The 20,870-nt window shown below is 46.4% G+C and overlaps 1 protein-coding gene across 1 annotated transcript in view; it reads left to right on the forward strand.

Moving 5' to 3' along the window:
- The first annotated feature begins 1,440 nt into the window (after window positions 1-1,440).
- Window positions 1,441-20,870, forward strand: part of LOC1273401 (uncharacterized) — a 68,219-nt gene continuing 48,789 nt past the window's right edge. The window contains exons 1-2 of the mRNA XM_061646981.1: window positions 1,441-1,723; window positions 3,566-3,973. The gene's annotated coding sequence lies outside the window, so the exon portion shown is untranslated. The remainder of the gene's footprint in view (window positions 1,724-3,565; window positions 3,974-20,870) is intronic.

Here is a 20,870-nt window from a genome sequence, read left to right on the forward strand (position 1 = left end):
AACGACAACCCCCCTCTTGGTTGGTAGCAACCCAATGGGCTTGGTAGGGAAACTTTTTTGGCACTTAGCAGACATAGCTTGTGAAGGCAAAGCAAAAGGGTACACTAAAGCACAATATTCATAATCGAAATTCTCATCTCATCTACAACGCTCTTTGAAGAGTGCCAGCGCACTGTACAGTGTGATGTACGGCAGCTCGTGCTCGTCACTGGTGCGCGTCAGCCGAGACTCGAAACAAGTAGGTCACCACAGTATACGGTGGCCTATTTTGGCCCCTGTTTTCCACCCTGCTGCCCGCCCGGTCGGGCCAGTTTGCGGTGCATCGGGTGAGCATATGTGTGGCTCAAAATAACCCTCAAGCATAGTGAGCACGCGCTCGCTCTCGCTCTCTCTTGCTCTCTTTCTTAATTTCGTTTTCCTCACATTGGACAAGACATGGACGGTCTCCCCCTACCTTTTGGGTAAACGAAATTGCTACATCATACCAATAAACCGGTACGGAATGTTTTTTTGCTGCTTCTCTTCTCTTATATTTTCTGGCACAACTAGCAGAAAAGTGGTCTCCTTCCCCCGAAAATAGGAATGACCCGGAGGAATAAAATCAAAACCGCTCCACGGACTGTCTGGCGGCTCTGGTGGTGCAACGGAACTCCCCCAATGGGTCGATGTCACGCTGAAGAAACACACTTGCATCAACAAAGTACTCTTCCCGTGGGGCTTTCCCGCCCGAGCTAAGTGGTGTTTGGTGTGTGTGTGTGTGTTTTTTTTTGAGTAGCAAACTATTTTTGTGCAGCTGTAGGTACCAGTGACATCTTCCAAACTGTGACCTCTTCACTGGAGCTCAGTGGAGACGAATGGTGACCTCGTGCAGTGTTCACGTTTCTGCACAACACAGTTGCTCTCCTTTCCCGTATTTTTGTACCTACCGTCCATCTCCTCCCGATTGCATCAGCATTCTCACTCGCTCGCTCGGAAATTCACCCGCATATCGTGAAAGGTAAGGTCCCTTTCACCCGACCCGACCCAACACACAAAACGCACCGCCGTGTACCGTGTAGCTCAAGTTGATCGAGTTCGAGTGCTTCACGCCGAATCTCAAAACAACCAAACGCACGCAGCTCTCCTTTGCTCTCTTTCTCTCGTTGGCCTCCTGCCGGGTGGTGGGCAGGTTGGGTCTGCCATTGGGGATGGAAGAAGAGTGGAATCTCCACCACCACCACAACCGTTGGAGCTGATTGCATGAAAGGAAAAGGGGGTAGAGAAAGGGGTTCGTGGTTTTTCACACGTGGTGCACGATCGTTCATGTGGCTGTGTGTGTGTGTTTCTCTGTTGTCGTTTTCTTCGCTATGCACCAAACGGGCAAAAAAACCCGCCGTAAGGGAAGGGGCATGTTTTCGTTCATGGACGCAGCACGCAGCGGTAGAAAGAAAAGCTCCATAGCGCTCAGTCTGCTCAGTGGACGCAACCGGGGAAGAAGCGTTTCTCCCATTTTGGATGCGTGGTTTTTTTGTTTTTGTTTTTTTGTTTCTTTGCGGAGATCAGCGCGTGATCGTGGACATCGTGACACGATCGTGGCCGGGCAAGGTTTTGCATCGGCATAGTGTGCGTTAAAGAGCGAACGCGTGCGCGAGCGCTCTCAACGGTCGCTCCAAGTGGCTTGGGCTGCGTGAGATGAGAGGATGAGAAGCAGTGAGATATGTTCATCTTGTGACTTGCCCGTGCAGTGAGTTTGCTCTGCTTTGTCGATTAATTTTAACGAAATCGTGCACACACTCGTGAGGGTGTTTTTGTTGTCTTGAGCTGGGCAGTGTCACTCGTTCGGCCCAGTTTACTGTTCGTGGCGGCAGGTAAATTTAGGTTTGCGTTTGCTGGGAGTGTGCTGCTGCAGTTCCAGCAATGCCGTTGCAGCTCGTGATAAACGTGTCTAGCTGTTGTGCGTGAGGCAGTGTGAGAGAGAAAGGGAGAGCTGTGAGTAAATGAGTGTGCCAAAAATAAACAAACGGTTAACCTACCAGTGCAGTGATCGCGAAATGGGGCCGCTTAGATTATCTATTCGATTGCTAAGGGTGTATGTGTGTGTGTGTGTGCTGATCCCCCTTTTCCACCAACCTTGCCCAACCAAGTGCCGTATCTGTGCGTGCGTGTGTCTGTATGTCTGAGTGTGTTTTGTTGGTAAATTGGACAAATAAAGGCCACTGCGCTGATGCGTGCCTTCCAAATGTAGGCCCCACAGCCAGCCCTCACAGCAACCTTCACAGTGAGTTTTCTTGTGCGCGAGCAGGTTGGTCAAGTGCATAGGGGGGGGGGGGGAAGGGGGGTTGGGTTTTGTTTGAAAACAAAAACCACTCTTCTACGGCAATTCTTTTCGCCTGCTTTGCGTGCTTCTTTCGGCGCACGTTGAGCATGTTCGCATATTTATGCGCACTCGCTGCTCCTCTCCCATTCCCCCCCCGGAATGCAACGGGAGCATGCAAAACGTGGTCGGCTTGCTTAACGATGTGACTTTTGTCCGCTTCAGCTATCGCAACCACGCAAAGCGCTGACCAGTACAGCTCAACAGCAGCACAAGAAAACAAACAAAAAAATGCACCTCACTCGTGTTTGCGCCTAGCTAAAAATAAACCTGCACACACTGACCAAACTTGCACCACGTTTGCATGCAAAATCCAATCAAACTTTGCCATGGCCGCTGGTGCTTGTTGCCCAGTACCTTCATCAATCACTCAAACTTCGATCGGATGGCGCACCAAACCAAGCACACACAGAATGCTCACAAACTTTTGCAACCGATAAAACCGACGTGCCAGAGGTCAGCTCCCCCCCCCCCCCCCCCCTCTCCGGGATGCAGGAGGTCACAGACGAAACGGGAGAAAACTCTTCCAATTTAAGTGACCTTCCCGCGCACACCTCTTGCGTTTGGCGCTTCGTTGATCGTCGAGCCGAACGGTTGTGTGTGTGTGTTTTTTTTGTGGGAGGTTCCACCTTGAAACATCGACAACCTTTCACGATATTCACTGCTCTTCCTAGGGTCCGGTACCGGTCCGACGACAGTTTTTAGTGGCCGGTGCAAGTGTGTGCAGGCTAAAAATAGTGACCGCATAGCGTGTAGGACGGGATGGGATTTTTCCTCTCCGGTCTGGAACGAACGACCGAAATATGTCACTCGACCGGGTGGATATTAAACGTTGAACAGGACTGTGTGTATGTATGTGTGTGCCGCTTTGGGTTATGCTCGGCATCGGTGATGTTGTGCATACGGGACAGGCGTAGGTGCGATTGGTTGCAACATCTTTTGGGGTGGAAAAATTCAAAAACACCAACCGCAATCAACGTCCCCAGCAATCGAGTCCGCGTTGTCCCTGGCAACGTGCTGGTTGAAGGTGTGAAAATTGCTTAAGAATGTTACTGGCCCGAGCTCGCACAGATCGATGCAGAGTTTGGTTGTGTACGGTTGGAAGTTTCCTTGACCAAACGATGGTATTGGGCAGTGGAAGAATGTTTAAAGTGTTCCTGTTTTTTAACGAGGTTAGATGTATTATAATACCTATTTTTGTGTTATTATCAGTTAAACAGTGTCAAAGTGCTACACGTGCAAAGTGAATGTGTTGAAGTGTATCTCACACGTTGAAAGAAGTTTTCCAAGCATTATCCTTTCTTTGGAGATAGAAACACTCAGTGCCGTGGGGGATTTGCTGCAAGCTTATCCGTAGTGTGCCGTACATTACACCATCTCCTGTTTGAAGATATTTCTCCGAAAAGTTAACTTTTTAACAAGCAAGCAAACGAACGAAAGAAGCAAAAAAATAGATATCCACAATGGAACCGCCCGCGAATGTACGGTGCATTTCGTTTGCTTCCGCTTGAAAGCGAACGGAAGTGAATCCCGTAAGCGCACACCTACGCGCGAAAATCCTTTGCATCCTTGTCGTGGTGTCGTGTGTCAGCTTCCTCTACCGGCTTCCTCCGCAGCTGGGTAAGTACCAGTATACAAGCAAAACGCATTATGCAGCATGATGTCATGCTGATCTTCTTGGCAGCGAAACGGGAGCATTTGAGTAGTAGTTACCTACGCTCGATAGCAATAAAGCTGGTCCTTTGTATGAGGGACGGGGAAGGAATCTCTCCAGGGTTGTAGATTTCATTGCCGGATGCATACAGTGGACGTTATTTGACGACAAGTTTGTTCTTTTTTTACGAACAGTTTTGTACGTTGTGGTTTCGATACGAGCCATTACTCTCCGCCGCAAAGCATCCGGCAGGGGGAAAGCAATTAAGAGTTTGTGCGAAACTAAACCGTAAAATCAATCCAACCGTACAGCGGCACATCGAATGGTCTTAATCGACCGGAAATGTGAAGGAGGACGTGTGCGGTTAGGAGTGTTTTCAGTTGAAAATATATATATTTCCACATTGCTCGCATAACATTACGAGGTTTGTGTAGATAATTTGGGAACATCAAGGTACTTACAAACACTTTTTCTTCCAAAATTAAGCTGCGGGAAATTGCCTTACAGTCTAATCGTAATGATTTATTATTCATTGGCGCGGACAAAGTTTCGTTCATGCTGCTAGTTTTCGCTTTTGCTCAATTTTGTGATTTCCTGTGCAATTTTCCAATCCGGCACGTTTTATTGCCCTCCCCCCTCCCTTTCCGAACGATGAACGATGCCCTGACCAGAACCGTTCCGTTTAATTGATTTTAATTGTGTAAAATTCGGCACAACTCTCACGCCAGAGAAAACAATTTCGGGACATATTTTGCAAACAATGTGGATCCAAACAAAACTAAAAAAAATATTTTCCCGGTCAGTCCTTTACCTCTCCTACTAGCTTTGCTGACGGCATCCTATCTGTGGCCTGTTTTCGTTGTTGAGAGTGCTCGTTGCCTTAATTTGCCTAACTCGATCACGTACGGTGCGCCGGTCACGACGGAAGTCCACGGTGTGAATGAACGAATAAAGGTACGGATGGACGAATTTTCCAATCTACGCTCTCACCCCTTGGTATGGTGCGTTTACATGCACCCCCCGAGGCCCAAATTTCACACCTTCCCTCACGATGTGTGCTACAATGTGCACCGTGTAATGCATCGTAGTACGTGCACACGCGTCGTACAGGTGCAGTTTTTACGCAACAAAATTGATGATGTATGGGAAACTCAGCAAGTTTAATAAATGGGAGTGAATCTTAAAAAGATACACCTGAAATTTACACAGTGGTGCAGGTAGGGCGATCTGTTGACATTGTACGTGGTTTGTGTGTTTGAATCAAAACAGCTTCCATCCAAACTACACAACAACACTAAACTAGCATCATCAAACCACGTTACGATAAGGTACTAATCTGCGCTTTAATTAGCTAATCGAATCCCGCGACGGATGGCGTGATAAAAACAAAACGTCAAACGGCCCGCGCACCGAAACCTTGATTTAGATGATCGCCATTTACGTCTCCATTACTGGAGCAAGTGTTGCGTTCGACAGCGAATGAAGTCAATCATAAATTATGTCGTACCGATCGAACCGATCAATCGCAATCGATTCACGCAGCACGCTGTTGACTCGGGTCGGGTAAGCATTCAACTTCGCATCCCTCGCACTTTGAATCGCAATGTATCATCGAACGCACGGGTACGGTGAGAACTGGTTTAACCGTACTGCCCTCTCGTTCGCATTCCCTCAACCCTCAAACAACTCAACAGCTGATTGACATCCATCCATCAATTGGCTTGAAAGAGTTGGCTTAAGCGGCAGAACACTTGCGGCTTTTTGTGTTTGTTGTTGCGCAAAATAGACTTACACACAAACCTGTACAAACGGGAAATGATTGTCCATCAGTCAGTGTACAGTGTCGTGTACTGCGCGTACGTTCGTTGTTGAATTACTCTGGCTGTGGCAGTGAGTCGCCTTCCAAATGCTTCCCGCCCGCCGCATTGATGGATGCCGTACGTCATGCAGGCTAAAGAAATGTCAAACAATTGACAGGCTCCGATGGTTGGTTTCAAGCTCGCTCTTTGAGAAACCAGAACTAAAGCAGGCCGATCTAAAGCATCTCGAGCATTGAAGCTGGGCAGCTAATATGGTCCACTAATATTTTTGTTTGCGTTTCGTTTGCTATCACACTACCTTTTCGGCGGGGTAGGATGGCTCCGTGGTTGTGTTGGACGGTGTTGCTGGAGTGCTTGGGCAACTTCGCCCAAGGTCGTCCAGTGGGCGCTATTTAAAGTGCGCTGTCATGTTGCAGTTTCAGTGTATTTTTTCTTCTTCTTGTTTCTTTTTTTTCTATTTACCTCAGGCAGGCGTGGTTGCAAAGTTATGTGCGCTCGCACTATCGGTCTGCCTGGATCTGGCTGTACACGCGCACAAGGTACAGCAATGGCCGGAGGGTGAGATCTTGTATCTTCGCAGGGGATGGCAAAACCAATGGCGAGCAAGTTTGAGTGCCAATTGGTTGGCTGGCCAAATTTAGTGGAATCGACGCTAAACTGGCACTGTTGTAGGCAGCTGTATGGTACGGTTGGGCAGTGGCAATCAGCTGAGCTCAAGGTCAGTAAGCACGAAACGATTGATAAAACCGTAAGGGGCAGGAGTTTATTCTCCAAAAGAGATCATTAATTAAAATGATTAAGATCAATGTGTCTTAGTACAATTAAAATACAGTTAACAGCTGTTGAAGTGCTGTAAGTGTTGAAATCACCGAATGGTACTTTAAACACACCAGCAACACAGTTGTCTTTCTTATGGTGTAAAAAGCATCTTCAATGCTTCAAAAAATATTTAAAACATGAAACGTCCTTAGAAAAAAAAAATTAATCCCTTTTTTATGGGGGCTTCTATGTCTAGGCTCCGGAGTCTGTGGTGAAACCTACTGCATCCTTTTCCCACCATGAAATAAAAGGCAAAGCCAGAATGATAAAATAGGTGTTTGTGAAAGACTTCCACGTAACCCAAGACCGCACTCAAGAAAGCTAAGAATAACTTCTCGACGGGTCCTTTAAAGGATTCCAACGCTATTTTTAGTATCAATCGTTCAAAAGCTCATTTCCTAATCTTCTTAAACGGCCCGCTTCCCCCAGCGGTTAACCAAAACGAAGAATATCTGCGACAAAAATAAGGATTTGACAGAACGGTGAAAAAACCTCCCAAAAAGGTGCCATTTTTGGTCGCTGCCGCACACCGACGATAAGTGAATAATTTCCGACAGGCTCCTTTTTCATCGTGCACACACACACACACAAACCCAACGACAGGTGAGAAAATCGTAGGACAAAGCGAGCCGAAAGCAAAAGGTGTGTTCTATTATGTGAATGTTTTTGTTTTTCGCTTTACTAGAAGAATTGCGGGACAGTCTTTTTGTGCGCACAGAAAATAGCTCCAAACCTAAAAATGTATGTGTGTATGTTCATTTTTGTCTACGAGAGATTTATTGAATGGTAGAAGAAAAGTTAAACCATCTTTCAAAGGCACAAGTTCATCGATTTGGTTGCTCCATGGTGGCTTCTGAGGAAAACTTTTGCCTTCTTCTGTCGGAAAAGTGCTCCATTCTCTCGAGCGTCAATTGGCACCGGGTAGAGCGTAGAGGTCGCGAGCTGGCCGCGGTGTGAAAGGTGTAACAAATCGTCACTAAATCCGCCCTTCACTCCACTGCCCCCCCCCCCCCCCCCCCCTTAGAAAAGGTGTGGAATAGAGTTATCAAATAAAACTTTTCACCCCGTCCGGTAAGTGATAACCAAGGACACAGACAGGTTGGCGGGCCGGCTAACTGCGGGCCCGCAACCCGCCACTCCTCGGCGCATTTCTTCTCTTAACCAAATAAAGCGAACGCCACCGGCAGTGCGCATACCCCGTAGCTGTTCGGTGAGATTTACGAGCCAACCTTAGCCGGCACGCGTCCCAGCAAGATATTGGACGATTGGACCTTGAACTCCTCGGCGTGATTCAACCAAGCACGGGGAAAACCTTGAAAGTCAAAATCATCACGCGGTCGTTCGGATCACGATCCCGGACCACATCCCACGGTGCAACCTGCGCCAGAATCGAATGGCCGTCTCTAAATCCTAATTGAGCCTGAGCGAGGTAATTAATTTACACTTTCCCGGTACTGCAAATTGAAACGAACGAAACTGATAACAAGTGCAAGTGCTAGCAAACCGACCGGGTTGGCTGTTTGCTGTCGTCGTTCTGAATTAAAAAAAAAATTGGCCAGCTGGAAAGATTGAATTAATTTGCCAGCCAGCTGTCTGCTCAAAGCATCCTCAAGGCTGTCCATCTGTGCAGGCACTGCTGGAGCTCTGATGATTGTAGAATCGTGATCTTGAATCGGAAAGTGTCAATTTATGTAAAACCGCCCCGAGAGGCTTGAAATCGTACCACCACGGCGGAATAAATGCGCACCGCTTGTTTGTGTTCTTCAACGAAAAGATCCAATTTACACCATTGGCCCAAGCGTTGAAAAAACAAATCGCTTACTGTCTTAAAGCGATAAGAAATTATTACAATTTGTAGTGTCTATTTATAAGCGTGTGCCAAAGTGTGTCGTGCTGAAATGTTCGACCCCCTTTGCATGAGCGTTGTTCACGCTGCAGCCAATGCGAATGACAAACAGTGGCACATGTTTCTGTCTTGCTGTGTGACAAAAAAAAGGCCCGAAAAAACACATCCGACCACCCAGCGGCATCGGAGCATCAGCGGTAACAAAAGTGAGCAAATAAAACGCTGCTGAACCGATGGGGATGAAAAATATGACAGATGACACGGAAAACGGAAAAGCACGCGGCCGTGTGCGGCGAAATGTGTGCTGAGAAATGGAAAATGAACAATTATTTTTCTTATCCCCGTTGGAGGAGTGTTAGGGAGGTTTCCTGAGGTTGGTCTCTACCTAATGAATGCCAAGCTGACGGTCGGAAAAGGATAGTGAGTTGACGAGTGAATGCAGAGCAATATTCGCATCATCATCATCATCATGTCCTGTCATAACTGCACTTCTCTCGAGAAAGATAGTCACCGATGCTACGCTTTAAGGGTGTTCAGATGCCATGTCTGGATGATTAATTCCCAAGAAATGCCCAAAGTTTCAAAAGCAAATTGACTTCCAATTTCCTCCTTGCGTCAAGTGGTGCTAATCAAAGTACTTATCGAGTATCTTCAGTGTAGGTCCGCGCTCACGCTTCTTGATAAATGGATGTCGTCGTCCCCTCCCCCCCAAATGTCGCCTACTGGCATACGAGTGCTAATTGTTATTTTTGGTTCGTCTCTGTGCCGCTGCGAGCACGTCATGCATCATCCGTCATCATCCCCGTCATACCATAAACGAGTTTACTTTGAAGCCAAAAATACTGCCAAACTATCGCACGACCCGGTAGGATTCATTCAACCCGACTTGTGCCCGATTTGTCGTTCAATTGATGCGATGAGAAAGCATTGCGTCTCCACCAATGGTGTGGTGTCGTGCCAATGAATTGATTTCTGTTTATCAACATTCCAGCCACTCTTGGCCCACGCACTACGTACAATAGCACGTTCAGTTTCGCGTTGACCTTCGCGACCACGGATTCCGGGTGCTACAAATGTCAACAGAGCCGAGCTTTTGGAGCTGTAGCTGACGTATGCACGCCTGTATGCGTCATTACTCCGGCGTTTTCGGGCGAAGCCCTTGCCGTCCCAAAAAAAGGATGCTAACCGAAGCCTTTGCCGGGGATACTGGAACTGGTCATTTTTTGCTCCCCCTCTCCCCCTTCTTATCGGGAATGCGAAAGTAAACATCAGCGTCAGCTGCACCAACGCGTCGCGATGATTTGTGACCGTTTGAGACGCAAGAGTGACAGTGAGCAAAAAAACGGCATCCTGATAGCTGACAGCTGACATCAGTGGACGAATGTGCGCCATCACTGCACAGCTCAGGCACCAACGGAAGCAGATGAACGAGGGGGTAGCATTACACTTTCGGGTGCGTTACAGGCGTCATGATGCTAAAAACAATCGCCAACGACAACCCACAACATCTTTCCATGAATGAACGTAGCGCGAGCGCTACCGTGTTTCTTCCAACCTGCCCCGATCGCCCCTCACTCGCCCAATCGAGCTGGTTGGCGGCCAGTGCCATCTTCGATCTGCTTCGTTCACCTTCGCAAGGGGTCCAACGCCGCAGCCGGAAGGGTTTGGCCGGTGGAATTCAAATGGTGAAACGGAATGGTTCGATCGAGGTGTTGTGTGTAAACAAGCCCGGCAACGGGCTATTGCGTGAGTTCCGGTCTATCACCCTAGGCCGCTGATGGCCTGATTGTACAGGGAGGGAGGGTGAGTTTGCATAAATGAACGTAATTTTTTTTGTTGTTCTCCACCTCCTCCACCAGCTTTCCGGTTTGTTTATCCAGCGCGGGCCACTTACTCGCGCTACTGGGCAGCTTATCGGAATTTTTTTCTCTCCCGTTGTTGATATTAGCGATATTGGAAGGCAAGAAACGAAGCAAAAAAGCAGTTAAAACATTGTGCAAATTGTGCAATGAATGGTGCGTCTATATTGGCTGTACACTCGGCGACCCCTTCAGGCCCCAAATCTGGAAGAGCGAAAGTGTCCATCGGCGGTTGAGTGAGGAGCACGCACAAACAAAACCACCACGAAGAGAACGGAAATTGCTGTTGATCGTTCCGCGCCCAGCAAAATAAATAGCAAAGTTTATTTATAAATATGAGCTGGAGGGTGTCACGGCGGATTTACCCACGGCCGGGCGACACTCGATGACACGGGTAGTGCGTGTGCGTGTGTGCGCGGCCGGAAACACCCTTGTGAAAACAGGCGAATAACAAAAAAATACGCTAACGATCTGGAAAATCTGCGCAATCGGTAGCCAATTTCATTCTGCGGCCTTTTTTTTGAGGGGGAGGGTTTGGGGTCAACGGCTAACTCTCATTCACCGTGACGCCATTTCGGCCTAATGACCGGATAGAAAATGGGTCTGTGTTTTTTGAATGTGTGTGTGTGTGTGTGTGCGCTCTCCCCGCTCTACTTCCGATGGGAAATTCTGATCGCAAGGATGCGCGAAGCAACCAACAAGATTTATTTCTTCGACCCACCTGGGATTGTGGTGCAATCGTATGATGAATGCTACCGTGGAGCTGTTGTAATCCATTTAAACTGTACACGATTGGTTTTTGTTTCTTTTGGAGTGTTAGTTTGAGAGGGTGTGTACCGAGCGTGGCGTGAGAAAACAAGTCCCGAAACACTTCGGGGGGTGATCATGCGCGAAGCGCACGCTGGCAGTAAACTGATTTATGGCTTTACGTGCGTAGCATTACGCTTGTCCCGGCTGCATGGGATGCAGGCGAACACTGTGTATGGCGAGCAACACACAGCCGGCTTTAAATCCTGTGGGCAAGTGAGGGCGGTTGTGATCGAATGACAAATTTCCATTTACGGATGACCGCTGGATCACGCTTCCCGAGGGTCGTGTGATTTCGCAAACCGAATGGGTGCGGGATGGCAAGGTAACCTAGTTTTTGTTTTGGGTAATTTGCCGTTTGTCGCTTGCTTTACTGTCTTTAAGGCTAGCGATGATGATTGGTCGGTAAATGTCACTGGTTCCGATGGGTGAATGGACTAATTTAAAAACTACTGAAACGGTCATAGCAAACATGTTATCACTTGCAACTGTCATCACTATACTTGCAACTGTCTGTGATTTGTGGATGTGATATAGTAGAAACTTGTGGTTTGAAGCTACTAGTAACAACTATGACTTAGTGTTTCTTTTCAATAAAATCCGTTTTCTATTGGTTTAAAACTTTGGTCACAAGAAAGATCTTGCGCAAAATGTAATTGCAGCTTGTGTCAGAACAGTTTTTGAAGCACTGTTCCCTTGCAATAGCTTTCAGTTATCTTACTTTACAGGGAAAGATGCAAATATATTTCAAAAACTAAAGCCTTTCGAAAATTTAAAACATTCAACAATACATTCAAACATACTGCTACCACTCGCATGCGGCTGTTAATAATAGAGAAACCATAATTTCGCTATCACTTTCCACCGACCTCAAGAGCGTCCTCGAATGCGATAGAAACCGGTCCAAATTAGTTTGCTTATTTACCAATATCCAGACCCCGACCAGTTGGCAGGAATTCGGAATATTCAACGAAAAAAAAAAACAACACAACGATGGAAAGAATAACATAATATAGCCACAAATTTATTCACAGTTTATTTAACTTTGCCAAGATTCACACAACGTCGCCGCCACAAATCAATCGTTTCCTTGTCCTTTCGTTGCTCCCCGTTCAAACCCTGCATCTTCTATGTTACCTACCGCCGCAGCTGAAGTTTGCGATTGGTTGGATGAATTTGATGAAAAGTTAAATTTTCACACTTTTCGCCTCCCCGAACCTTGGGGGCGCTTTTTCTCGACGCTCGACGATTGGAAGGCTCGTGGGATGGGCGATACGTGACGCGTTTTTTTTTGTCCGTCTTCTTCCCTCTTGCTGGATGGAGAGTTGCAGTGGTTCGGATAACGCCAACAGCGTTGACTTTGTTCGCACTTCATTAGTCAACAAGGGAAGGTTACCGAGAGTACGGACGAACGGTGCGAGATCGTTTCGTGTGTCGGTAGGAATGAAATGATCGAACCGGGAGACTTTGAAGATGGTTGAATTATTGGACCGGGTGATGCTCGATGTGACCAAGCTGGTCTTCATGGTATAGTAAAGCACGTGTTGTGGGGTAGAGTTAAATTTTGTGGAAATTTGAAACCTCTCTAGTGTTCCACTTTAATGGTTAGCTCGGTTGGAGAAGTTATCAATTTAAAGCAAACTCAATTACATCTTGCGCTACTTCACCATCACAACTTCACGATTACCTTTCATCCGATCGCCCAAGAAAGTCTGGACCAACTGGTGGTGCAGTGGTGTTTAAATTTCTCCCCAGATTGCCCATTACCTCGAAACTCTCTCGCACATGCTGCCATCAAAATCTATGAGTCATGAAGTTAAATTAAACCCTCGCTTTGAAGTGCCTAAATGGGTATGGAAATTCCAACCCAGGTAGTTGTGGCTTAAAATAACTACCACCCAGCATCCTTCCAGGTGAAGGTGTGTGGGGGAGGGAGGGAGGCAAACGGGCGGTAGGGGTGCTTGGTGCGCATATCATCATCATCATCATCCTCACCGGTGCGAAATATACAAAAATCAGACAAATTGTTCCGCCCACCGCACCACGGCCGGCCTTGCGGCAGATGTGCAAATGCTGCAAATCTTTGCGTAAATAAACAAATTAGCATCTAATTGACTCGTGCCGCTCGCCGAAGCATGAAATATACGCATGCTTTAGCACCCGACTCCAGCACCGGCCCGTCGGACTGGCTGCTGTACTCTGGGTACTTCAATTTTTGTACGACCACGCTGTCAATCCTTTGATGAAAGCCAGATGCAGCGCAACCATGCGGTGGGTGGTTTATGTTTTTGCGTACGCCTCACTGCGGAGCGGAAATGATGATGGTGGTGAACATTGCTTGTTCGGAGTTTGTAGCACTATTTATCAATGGTTAGGCATTGTGAACGTTGTCAGATGGGAGTAGATAAACATTCGCGAAGGGAGTTTCGAGGAATAATAAAAAAAATACCTTGTTGAATCAGCCGATCAGTCGAGTCAGTCTTGTGCCCGCCGGAGCACGTCATGCCTGTGGCTGGCTGAAGAAATCGAATGTGGAGAGGTAGTCAGATAGAGTCAGACACTTCTAAGTGCACAATTAGTTAACCAGCGCGGTCTGTTTGGGTGATGAGAGGTACAGCATGAACTTGGGTGCCGCTTTTACGTCAAAAAGCGTAGGCTAAGAATATCTTTATCAATTATTGTAAACATAGGATGGAGTGGATTCTTTGCATTGAACATTATGGTAAATATATTGTTTGTAAAACTATTTTATTGCTTTGAGTTGGGTTGTTTCTTGCCAGTGAACAAAATACACAAAATAGAGATATTTGTACAGCAATATAAGAGGATAAGTTTTTCGATCTTTCATCTAATCTTTCCAACTGAAGCGCTAATTTATTAAAATAATACATTGAAATTGAACAACGAATGATTATTCAACCTTGTTATTGTGTAATTTTGGATTGAAAATCCTACGAAACTTACTCACTTTACTCAATGCTATTTCTTACAAGTGTTTGCTAAGTGAAAACAGTGAACCAGAAATGCAAACATTATCTTTAGGGTGTTAAATGCCTTTGGGTTATTCGAAATTATTCATTACTCATACTATTTAACATCGGATAGATGGTTAAAAGTTCATGGAGCTTTGTTTTTCGGTTTGTATTTTGGCAGTACTGTTGATCTAATATAGTGGAAATGTTCAAAAGGAGTTTGTTTGAGTTTGAGTCATCTGTAAGCATCTACTGAATTGTTTTAAATATTTATTTTAAATGCAAAAACATGTACCCCTAATGAGCATAAGAATAATATATTGCCCGGAAACAAAACAAAGCAAACGGATTCAATTTTACGAAGAAGATTTGCATCTATATAGTTCCCTTTCCATTTTAGGTTAAGCTCCGGTGGCCCAAAGTGATCATCATAAATTCCCAATCACCCTCCCCCCCCCCACCCCGTAAAACGCTATTCTCAATTTCCCACCATTAAGCCGTCGGTTTTGAAATGATATGCATTTATGCAGCGAGACCACGGGACGAGACCACGCAGAAGATAATAATATTGACAATCCCTCTGACTACGACTCCCCCCACCAAATGCCTTACACGTGCCTCTCGCAGCGGATCGCACCAATCGATCGGATATTTTTGGCACGCCGTAAATGATCGACGGGAAAAGAGCGAAGAAGAATAATAATAATACCATTTTTACAATCAATTTATTCATCACATTCAACCGAAAGCTCTCGTCCACCCTATCGGACGGACCGGTTTGCTGTCTCACCCGTGCACGGGTGGCGGATCGTTATGCTTCACACCGAACGATGACATTGGTGATGCGTTCCCTCCGTTCGATTCCTCCGGTGACTCATCGCGGATCGGATTCCCTCGCGGTCGAAATCATGTGATCCAGCTTAATGGTTCGTGCTGTGCTTCACACCAACCAGTTGTCCCAATCGCAGCGAAGTCATGTGACTGTAGCCGAGGTCTGCGAGCGTCATTCGCCACTCGGACCAATCCCCTGGTTGGGTGTGTGTGGTAGGTGTGCCGCGGGTTTTTTTTTTGCATGGGAAAGACGGCATACGAAATCCGTCCACCAAAAATTCGTCCGACGTTGACCCCTTAACCGTAAAACCTGCTGGGAAGAAGGAACGAAACCTGTTCTTCCAGGCGCGCGTTCTCCCGGAATGAAAGCGGCAGGGAAACGAACGAACCCAAAGTCACATGACTCGCCTGGAGGTTGAGCTTAACGAGGCACGGTTTTGGCTCGTGCAGGGTCCACATTCCAGTGGAAGCATCGGAAGGTTTCCGAGGCACTAAAGTTCGTTAGCTTTTATCATCAAGATTGATCGATTTAGCTAATTATTGATATTTTTTCTTTATGATTCTTTGAAACTAAAACAGAATAAGCTTCTAAACGTTGTCTCAAAGATAATGAAGCTTCAATGTTTCACTGAAGTATCCACCTTCTCCGCACACTTTGTCTTGTGTTTGAAGTTGCTCTTCTCTGACACCTTTCCTTTGCGGCGTGAGTCATTAAGCCGGCCGAAAGCGATCGGCCGCTCTTTGCGGGTCGGCACAAAATTGCGTCAATCGGTTGGTCAATCGGGCCCACAAAACGCCCAAACTTGTTTCCTGATTCTGGCCTTGATTCTTGGTGTTGTTTAGGGGAAGCATTTCTTTCCAGTCACACCTCCCTACCACACCTTTGTCGTACGCGTTTAAAGAATACACGGCACGGAATGGTCACATGTGCGCAGTCTTTTTTTGTGGTTTTTGTTGAAATAGTTACTGCGCATGTGAGTTCATCTTGAAATTACGCGCCGAAGACTTGTGTTTCCCTAATTTGTGGGGAAATCCAGTGTTTGAAGTCGCTAGCGAGGAGATAAGTAAGATAGTATAAGAGTGCAAATCATATAATAATTGCAAACTTTCTGAAAGTTATTATTCCCTACAAAATATTTTGCTTTTTACCAAAACTAAACTCCCTCTAAGTGCAGTTGTCTGATCATGGCGCTCGCTACGGTGCGGCCAAAAGCAATCGAAGATCCCCATTCCTTGCACTGCCCACTTGGCGCACAGTTGGTGTACTTGGCAAGCAAGAAAATCAATTTCCACCCACCAATGTACCGCACAATTAATCAAGGGCATCACTTCAAATAACGCCGACATTTATTTCATTTCCTTCCTACCGGGGAATTTGCCGTTGGTTAAAGGTTTGCCCGAGATTGCAGAAAAACCGTACATTCGGTTGGAGGAAAAGACGGCAAAAACACAAAGAGCGATTGGAAGTGGAAAGATGAAACTGAAACGGGTTGCATTTAATTCTCACCCGTATGCCGGGTGAGAAGTGCGGTTTCGAGGGTAATTTTTCTCTTGGTGGTGCTGAATAGAAACAGATTAAATTGTTTAAGATAATTACGATACGGATTTCTAGATTACTGAAACGGGTTTTTACTATCAATCTTTTTTATAAATTTGCTTCAAAATTATTATTAATATTGCGTCATGCTTAACAGATGTACATAATGCCAACAGACAAAGCATGCACTAAACCGCACCGAAACGATTACCGAGCCATCGTCGTTACGCAGGCTGTAGCGGAAACCGTCATCGTTCCGTCTTATCGTACAGATCGCAATTTATGCATCCATCAATATTGATTAAAAGCGATCCGAGAAACCCCGTCTGCCTGTCTTGTCTTACAGCCAAGCCGCGCGTTTACAATGAGGCAACTTTCCCACCGCCCGGAAAATGAAACATCTCTAGCAGCACAATGAAAACATACCGTAGAACGTTTGCGTTTAGCGGAAAATTCCTCCGTCTCATTACATTGTGTTTGTGGCGGCGGAGCAAAGGGGAGAAAAGGGAGGGAGCGTTATCATACAATCATGTGCTGTGTGCGTCATCGTCCAAACGATCGCACGCACAAAATAGGCCTGATTTACTTTCCTTTCCATGCCGTGGGTGATTTAATGGTGGATTTGAGGACATAAACAGTTCCGGTGGCATAATGGTGTAATGGGCTTTATGCAACAGGGGTGAAGGAGAATTTGTTACGAAAGCTCAATAAATGCTGTGATAGATATTTGGAGAAAGGAACGATTACATTTGGGCTGCTGTAAATCGTTAGGTAAATATTGGACGAATTTATCGTTATGCCTACAATCGGAGCGTAATCGAACAGTCTCGCTCGGTTTCTACATAACTCAAATTCTCGGTAAAGAAGTATTTGAATGTTCTTTGTTTTAAAATTGTGCTTAAAAGGAATTTCTGCTCGCTGTTATAATGCAAATCTTGCACTGTCGTAAGCAAAATAGCTTTACAGCCAACGCGTTGAACTGATTTCCGTAATTGGCTGCGTGATAGACGCAAACAAAACCAAAACCCTAATCAAGATCCACCCTTTCAAGCTCACAGTAATTGTTCTAAAACGTGTGTCCGTACACTCGCCACTCTAAACACTTCAAGCGTCATGTTTTAATGCTATTCTTAGCATCCAACAATCAGGGTGAAGATGGAAGGGGAAAGGGGCTATCACCCCGTCTGTGACCACTGTGCGTGCTCGTACAGGCGCAAACAAACGCATCACCCACATGCAATCAAACAAGAGCACACAGAGTATTCCAACTCGCACCCAGGAATTTACCTCATTTTCTCCATCCCACCCTCGATCCGGGACAAAATGGCTCGAGGTCGAGTTTCGCACAAACCAATTATTGGGTGCTCCCGGCTGCTGCTGCTACTACTGCACTTCCAGCAAACAATCGGCCTCCTGCAGGGAGTCGCATGCGCTTCTAAGCGCTTTCCCTTCTACGCTCGTGAGGGTGGCCTTTTGCCTGAAAGCTCAATCGGAACTTTATACGGCGCAAGCAAATTTCCCGGCCGGCGTATCGGCGTGTGAAAAACTCAGGGCGACAGACAAACCCGATGACGATGGCGATGGCAGCTCTTCCCCTAACCTCCATCGCCAACCGTGAAATCATCGCGTACACGTGTACCAGCACGACCGCTCACAACCCGGTGGGCCCTGGAATGTTTTCCGTGGCGTCGGAATGCGCCCAGAGAAAATTGGTTCTACGCATCGGCAAACAGACACACGCGTATGCACGGGCCGGGGTTGATGGTGAAGGGGTGGTTTGATTTCTACCCCGATAGGTGGGTGTACATGATAAAAATACACCCAAACAACGCACCACCAGCGGCGATAATGTGGCGTGATTGCGAGGGAAATGGTTCACTCCGTCCCGGAAACAAAGGCCAGGGGCTCCAAGGGTCTGTGACTCTAGGCAGGGCGTAGATGGTATTAGGGAACCGTTTTGAAACACGTGCTTGCAAAACGAGGCTACGAGAGTTGCTCCCTTACCCCGCAGGTGGCGGGGGAGATGAAATCCGGGTTGGATATGTATGTAATCTTTAATATAATCCTTACAAGCGCACGACATCACTTAGAGACGCGTGTGTGAGGATGGTTGTGCTGTGTGTGGATTGTTAATGTAGAGTTGTGCTGGGTGGAGAAGGGGTAGAGATGTGCTCCTCGTTGATGGAATGATGAGAAGGTTACAGTTACATGAGCTAAATATAGTCAATGTTAAAAAAATGATATCATTTATCAGGAATTACTGTTTGGAGTTCATAACGATCTATCAATTACAGCGAACTGTTTGAAGCATCGTTTGATGTATTTCAATATGCAATTTCAATTTGTACCGCTGTAAATTAGATTAAATATACATCCATGCATCAACAGGCTCTCTCGATCCCACCGCCAACAAGGATCGTTTATATCGGCTTGCCCCCAATTAAAACCATTAGTACCATTATCCTTACTTCCAGTGATTGCTATTTGTGCTAGGCTCTGCTATGCGTTCCACTTCTGTGGTCAGTGGTTTTGCTGTATCGATTGGAGCTTTAATGGATAGCACAATTTACATAATTGACGACAGCAAACTAGTTGCCATGTGGTGCCGTTGCGACTACTATCAAACTGCCATCACTGACACTAGTAAACAACTCACCACAACCACTGATTCACTTATCGATACTGTACCAGTGTAGGTGGTTGAAATATGATAACATGGAAGGATGCTGAAGTACTTTGCACCTGGGATGGGTAAGGATAAAGGAATTAGGTGTTGTTGCATTGCATTTTAACTGACGATTAGTAGATATGTTAGATCTCAACAACAGTCAAGGTGCTCCGTAGTTCACACACTAACTAAACCCTCATTGTATAATTGTTTTAATCTCCAATCTAAACTAACTGAAGCAAAACCCAACACCCCAAGAGCCCCAAGAGCTAAGAGTGAGTAAGATCATTCTCTGGATTTTGTAAACCTCACAAGCTTATCTTAACGACGAGCTTAACGGAATGAAAAAAAAAAACAGCTCATTGTGCAGAAGGTCGACTACTCCAAATCTCATTAAAACGGAAATTGCACGATGCTTTACAACCCAAAAGGCACCGTATCAGTTTATTGCACCCCAAAGGCACCCGTTCGTCGCTAAATGAAAAGGATCACTCTACTGGTCGGTTGGTCGGTTAATGACACGCTCGCACTGCTCGGGTCACATGTTTGAGGTCACCATCGCAAAAGGATACGATGCTTACGGTTCTTAATCAATCCGTGGAAAGCGTCATGTATAGCCGCGTGGTAATAATGAGAACCGTAACGCCAGGGATCGACAGTGCCATACAAGCTAATAAACCATCGATCCACATGCTCCATCCTGGCAGTAAGCGAACGTTTGCGACAAACACCACTGACCGGAAACTACCACCACCCTGCAATACCTAACCATGATCGTATTTCCCGAGCCGGCATACCAGGGGCATGGGGCTAATCTGGAGGAAACAGGAATAGCAATCGACAGTGCACAGCTTCCTTCTTTTCTAGAGCACGCTCCAAATGAGCTTGTCCCTAGGGTGGGAGGTGGCAATCGAATCCAGGACACTCATCGAAAGCGTTCCACATTTCAACGCACCCAAACCCGGGATGGGGGAATGGAGATGATATTGCATACGGCACGAGATCGTTGACACATATACACGTTATTCCGGTCAAATGCTTCGTGGTCAATGATGTTTCCGGACTGTGTTGCCTGCGTCCCGTGGCTGCAAGTGCAGTTAAGATAAAAAACACACACCCACAAGCACACACACACACACAAACACGTACACACATTCAATTTGCAACATGCTACACCGCAGCGGTACTCCCATTGACGGTGAAACGAAACTGTCCAACTTACTGCAGTGATTTGAATGCTCTTTTCAGATGCAACCATCTAAGTAGGGCAGACCATCATTGTAGATAGCTTGCTGTGTCTGTTCATGTATTTGCACCACCATAAAATATACCCTAATGAGCACCATTCAGCACGTGCGATGCCGCACATGCCGCACAAAAGGCGCACCAGCCCCATTCATCAACACTTCATGCCGGACGGACCGCATCGCAATGGTGCTTATTAGATTTTGTGATAATTATTCGTCACTTCCGGGGCCCGTCCGGGCTCGCTTCTTTGTTGCCGCTGCGAGAGAAAAGCGCAAAACAAGATGGCACCAGTGAAAGGGTAGCGAAAGAAAAGCCAGCAACACAGCTTGCTCGGAAAAAAATCAAGCTGTTTTATCAGAATGATTTATGTCCTGTGCGGACGGTCTCATCAGGATCGGGTCGGCGAATCTTGATAGGAATGATGCGCACACTCTCACACGCTTCTAGCGACACAGA

The sequence above is a fragment of the Anopheles gambiae genome, chromosome 2 (genome assembly GCF_943734735.2).
Source record: "Anopheles gambiae chromosome 2, idAnoGambNW_F1_1, whole genome shotgun sequence".
NCBI classification, from domain to species: domain Eukaryota; kingdom Metazoa; phylum Arthropoda; class Insecta; order Diptera; family Culicidae; genus Anopheles; species Anopheles gambiae.